Source organism: Trichechus manatus, unplaced genomic scaffold (genome assembly GCF_000243295.1).
Source record: "Trichechus manatus latirostris isolate Lorelei unplaced genomic scaffold, TriManLat1.0 scaffold00085, whole genome shotgun sequence".
Taxonomy (NCBI): domain Eukaryota; kingdom Metazoa; phylum Chordata; class Mammalia; order Sirenia; family Trichechidae; genus Trichechus; species Trichechus manatus.
Window position 1 is genome coordinate 3,898,160 of NW_004444021.1, and position 6,340 is coordinate 3,904,499.

Consider the following 6,340-nt stretch of genomic DNA (forward strand, 5'->3'; position numbering starts at 1 on the left):
ATCACAATCAATAAAGTATAAACACAATCATAACTTATAATTATTATTGACTTTACAGTCTTACTTATTAACTAAGTTAATGAACATGGCACTTACTACAAAGTACAATCAAATTATTCTTGAATGATAACGAAGTTTCTCAATTGTTCCTTTCTCCACAGAACAGGTTTTTCTGTAATCAGCTAAATGAAATATAGATTGAGAATGACAAACCTACTTGAGATCAATACAAATTAATGGTATTTAAGTTTGTATTTTTTTAAATTGTTGTTAGGTGCCATGGAGTTGGTTCCGATTCATAGGGACCCTATATACAACAGTACAAAACGTTGCCCAGTCATAGGCCATCCTCACAATCATTGTTATGTTTGACCCATTGTTGAAGCCACTGTGTCAATCCATCTCATTGAGGGTCTTCCTCTTTTTCACTGTCCTTCTACTTCACCAAGCTTGATGTCCTTCTCCAGGGGCTAGTTCCTCCTGGTAACTTGTACAAGGAGCCTGAGACAAAGTCTCACCATCCTCGCTTCTAAGGAGCACTCTGGCTGTACTTCTTTCAAGACAGATTTGTTCATTCTTATGGCAGTCCATGGTATATTCAATATCCTTTGACAACACCATGATTCAAATGCATCAATTCTTCTTCAGTCTTCCTTATTCATTGTCCAGCTTTCACATGCATATGAGGCAATTGGAAAGACCATAGCTTGGGACAGGCACACCTTAGTCCTCAAAGTGACATCTTTGCTTTTTAACACTTGAAAGAGGTCTTTTGCAGCAGATTTGCCCAATGCCATGCGTCGTTTGATTTCTTGACTACTGCTTCCACGGGCATTGATTGTGGATCCAAGTAAAATGAAATCCTTGACAACTTCATTCTTTTCTCCATTTATCATGATCTTGCTTATTGGTCCAGTTGTGAGGAGTTTTGTTTTATGTTGCCTTGTGGTTGATACTGAAGGCTGTACTTTGATGTTCATCAGTAAGTGCTTCAAGTCCTCTTCACTTTCAGCAAGCAAAGTTGTGTCATCTGCATATTGCAGGTTGTTAACGTGTCTTCCTCCAATCCTGATGCCACATTCTTCTTTGTAGAGTGCAGCTTCTCAGATTATTTGCCCAGTATACAGACTAAATAAGTATGGTGAAACAACACAACCCTGATGTACACCTTTTTTGATCTTAAACCACACAGTACCCCTGTCTTTGTTATCTATTGTTGCTATAATAGAAATATCACAAGTGGATGGCTTTAACAAACAGAAATTTATTTTCTCACAGTTAGGAGGCTAGAAGACTGAAATCAGGGCACTGGCTCTAGGGGAAGTCTTTCTGTCCCTGTAGGCTCTGGGAGAAGATCTTTGTCTCTTCATCTTCTGTTCTTTGGCTCCTTAGTGATCTTCATGTGGCATAGCACCTATCTTCCCCCCAATTCTGCTTACTAAGTCTGCTCCTTTTATAACTCAAAAGAGATTGATTTAAAACACACCCTTCACTAATACTGCCTCATTAATATACCAAAGAAAAACCATTCCCAAAAGGGATTATAACCACAGGTATAGGGGTTAGGATTTACAGCACATATTTTTAGGGGATACAATTCAAATCATAACAATACCCTTGTTCTGTTAGAAAGACTGCCTCCTGGTCTATGTACAGGTTCCACACGAGCACAATTAAGTATTCTGGAATTCCCATTCTTTGCAATGTTATTCATAATTTGTTATGATCCACAGAGTCAAATGCCTTTGCATAATCAATAAAACACAATGACAACCTCATGGATAGTAGTGGAACATTGTCTGATATAGTGCTAGAAGATGAACCTCTCAGGTTGGAAGGCACTCATAATATAACTGGGGAAGAGCTACCTCCTCAAAGTAGAGTTAACTTTAATGACTGTGGATGGAGTAAAGCTTTTGGGACCTTCTTTTGCTGATAAGGCATGACTCAAAATGAGAAGAAACAGCCGTAAACATCCATTAGTAATCAGAACTTTTTGTTACAAATGTCAGTGGTATTTTACAAAGAAAATACTAAAGAAAGCAGAATTCTTCACCTTCAATGAAGACAAAATTAATTACCTTTTAAAGTTAAAATAATTGAAACATCATTCTCAACTCTTTCCCTGTAGCCACCATCTACAAAGCTCAAAATTCAACAACCAGTAACACTAAGTTATTAACCCTTCTGTCATTTATCAAGCAAGGACATATTTTGGTAACACTTCATTTCTTCATTCCAGTTGATATGCTTCCAAATGAATTTTCTTTCTTTCTTTCATCCTTCCCTCCCTCCCTCTCTCCCTCCCTTCCTTCCTCCCTCCCTCCCTCCTTTCTTATGTTTCCTTCTTCTCTCCTTCTCTTTTCCCACTAACAGTTCCTCTCTCTCTGCTTTTTGACCAGGGTAAATGTTCTGAAAGTTTAGTCTCAAAAACAAAAGCCAATTAATTATATGCTTAATTGTTATGCTGGTGTTCATGGTTCATAGTTGACCAAAATAGTAGCTCAAGCTGGTCTACCTGTGGAGCTTTTCTGTCACAATTTCTTGACCCAGCATTACTGTTCTTAATAGAGATTAATTTATGACATAAATTGAATATAACCAGATGAATGCAGAGCATTATCTAGCATATGACTTTTTAAGTCCTCAATTAAGTCTTCATAGAGACAGTTGAATTCTTAGACATTAACTTTTAATGAATAAACAGGACCAATTCTTAGTAAGATATCAGAAAGAAGTGAATAAAGGTAGCAGATGAAATTTTATTAGCCCTTCTTCAATCGTCAGAGCCTACTTAACAGTTTAGCCTAATTTTTTGTGTGTACTGGGAAAATTTTGGAATTTACAAAATGAAGATTTTAAAATAGTTTGCTGTAAATAAAGGGTTATTCCATGAAATTTTTGTGTAAAAAAATTTAGATTTTTAATCAAAGACTTAGTTTCCCTTTCCATGTTTGAATCATGTGTGATTTCATGTAAACCCACAAGAGATATTCAATTTGGTAGGTAATTGCTGATGTTGTTGGTATATTTACATCAATTTTAAAACATGGTCAGTCTGAGATCCCACAAGGTGGTTGACATGATTTCCTTAGTGTGAAGAGGGAGGTTCGAGACTATGTCTAAATGCCAAAATTTCTTATATAACATAATTTGTGCTAGAGTATAGCAGAGAACCCGGGACATTGGCATTACTTATTTCTCTCCAAGTTTAAAAATTAGAATAGAAACATGGCCCAGAAAAAATAATTTTAACACCATATAATTTATGGTTCAGGCATATCCTTAGACTTATGATTGTTATACTTTGTAAAGGCTGGCAGTAGCGGTAGCTATAGAATTTCCAAATCTGTTAACTAGAATAACCGATTTTTTAAATGTGGTTATTGTTTCACTTTGTTGATGAAAATGTCTTGAGGATTAAGTAGTTGGGTCCTTAGTACCATTTGCCTTCTATTAACAGAAGACATTCTAAAACGCTGTGATAAAGGATTAGTGGTTAGAAACAATATTTCTATTCATCTTAATAAAGTAGCACAGACAAGATAATTATTTAATGTTGAAAAATAGTTTCATGCTAGTGAGTTCAAGTACTCAAAACACTGTTCAAATATATCTTAAATCCTCAGTATAATACTTAGTCATGACATTATTATGAGAAATGAGATTATATACATAGAAAACTTTTCTGGCATATAGAAAATTCTCTAAAATTTTGCTTTTCCTCTTGTTGATATTGCTGTGATTGCTACTGTTATTTTTCATGTACACATTAAGTTACATAAAACCAGTTGCTATCGAGTTGATTCTGACTCATGGCAACCCCATGTGTGTCAGAATAGAACTGTGCTCCATAGAGTTTTCAATAGCTGATTTTTTGAAAGTAGAACACCAGGCTTTTCGTCTGAGGTGTCTCTTGGTGAACTCGAACCACCAACCTTTCAGTTAGCAGTCAAACATGTTAACTGTTTACACCACCCAGGGACTTGCAAAGTTACATAGAATTGTTAAAAATTTGTAAAACACTAACATGGTAGAAAATAAGAATACCCAGGAAGGAAAACATTGTTAGTTTGTTTTACAGTAGTTGCTTGTACCCTAGTTTTGATGCAATGAATATGATTAAAATTGTACTATTTTCTAAGAATTTATATCACATTTATATAGTTGCACTTTGATATATTATGAATTAAATATGCACAAATGACCAAAAATGTTTCTGTAAAAATATAGCATCCATCACAAATTCAGAAAGCAGAATGCCAATGAAGTTTCTGGGAAATCAAGAAGCAATATTAATTTTGAAGTGAAATGCTTAGGTTGAAATAGACCTTGATAGTGACATTTACAGTATCATTGTTCATCACCTTTGGACAATTTTTTATCAACATAATCTCTTTTTGCCTCTCTACAATCGTTACTTCTAGAAAAACTGATAAAAATGGTTCCTCAGTTAGATGCCATGGAAACGCATTGGTCTGGCTCTTGAGCTCACATCACAGCAGAGTGCTATGTAAGCAAACATGTACTATAGAGAATGTAAGTGCTTTGCTAAAAAATTAGTTTAAAGTTATAATAATTTCACAACATACAAGCATAGCTGTGGTTAAGTAAGTGTAACAGGGAAATTTAAATTGCAGAAAACCTTTAAAGTAAGTTGGAAATCTTTGTAGGAAAGAGAAGATCAACGATAAAAGCAGCAAAACTATCAAGAAAATGTATTACCTCTACTAATCTTAGAACTTCAATTTAAATGCATTGGTCTTTCCAAGTCCCTACGTATACTACAAGTATTTGATATTCTTTTATGCAGTCACTTTTAAAATAAACTGTGCATAAAATAAACATGAGTATATTAAGGAAAAATCTCTACATTTGCATTTAAATTTGCAGTTTAAATCTACTTTAATTTTATAAGTCATTAACATGTTACATTAAAATCTCTGGTATTTTAGAGTATCACAAAGAATGTTTTAGTTTGATCATTAAAATAACATAGAAAATATAATGAGGTTATAATTAGAGCATTAAACTTGGACAAAATTAAAATACTTAAGTTCCATTTCAATACTGCCATATCCTATATCTAAGCATCAAGGGAAAGCAAAATTTTTATTAGTGAACATACTATGTTTTATGTAAAGTCACAGGACAAAACATATGGCATAGTTTAGTCATGTCATCAGTTGGTCTAGAGGAGAAAACAGATTAACTATACTAATATTAATGTTTATGAAATGCCAAAAATAATGGAGAAAGTCCCAAAGGATAGCTTAATTAAATGTATCTTTATGTAGTTTGCAGGTTAATTATACTCCTGAGTATGGCTGTGATTTTTATACTCTTCCACCTATTAATTTTGGTTTTAAATTATCCATGTATTTAAGAAAATAAACCAAATTATATTTAAAAAATTCATAGTAATTTCCCCTTTGTGTCCTATCAAATGCTATGATTTGTTTTCATGAATACTCAAACCTGTATATCTAAAGAATATTTTACTTTTTCCCTTTTTCTTTAGTAAGTTATGCTCATTGTAAGAAAAATCTTCTTATAAACACAATTCATATCAATCTTCTTAATAGCAATCCACATTTGACCCTTTCCAGAAAAAAAACTGAAACATCATAATCATGCCAAGTCTAATCAGACTCTAAGCTTGAGTATACAAGATACAAATTTAGGTAGCTATTCTCATTAGCTTTTTGTTATCCATCCAATTGCTCCTAAGCATAAAAAAGTATTGTTTAACATCCTTTTTTCCTAGTTTTAAATATGTATCCTTTCAGTACATGAAGGATTTGCAAAGAATATTTTATCTCACATTCCCATGAATAAAAGTTCCACTTGTCTTTTCTAATGTAGTATAAATAATATTATGATAAAAATGTTTCATGGGTCTAAAACATGTAAAAAAGCCAGCCATACTCACATTATCTTGGATGGGATAAGCCAAAGTTGGCCTGATATATGACTGAAAAGGTCATTGGGTGGGAAATAAGGATGACAAGTCAAAAATGTACATGCAAGGTTGCTGGTATTCTAACTTTGTTGAAAAACAGCATTCAAATGACAGATGATGAGTGTACTGGTAAAGTATATCTACCAAAAGTATATAAGACTTCTTCCTCCTGAAATACTTCAGAATTTTTCTCATCAAAAAATTTCCGCAAACCGTAACCATCAATGCACAAAACCCAATAGATAAGCTAGATAACTGGGATCTTCTAAAAATCAAACACCTATGCTCTTCAAAAGACTTCACCAAAAGAGTTAAAAGAGAAGCTACAGACTGGGAAAAAATTTTTGGACAGTACAAATCAGACAAATGTCTAATCTC

At 33.5% G+C, this 6,340-nt stretch overlaps 1 protein-coding gene across 1 annotated transcript in view; it reads right to left on the reverse strand.

The window, feature by feature from the left end:
* PCLO (piccolo presynaptic cytomatrix protein) overlaps positions 1-6,340 on the reverse strand; it is a 381,008-nt gene that overhangs the window by 96,526 nt on the left and 278,142 nt on the right. The gene's annotated exons all lie outside the window — the stretch shown is intronic.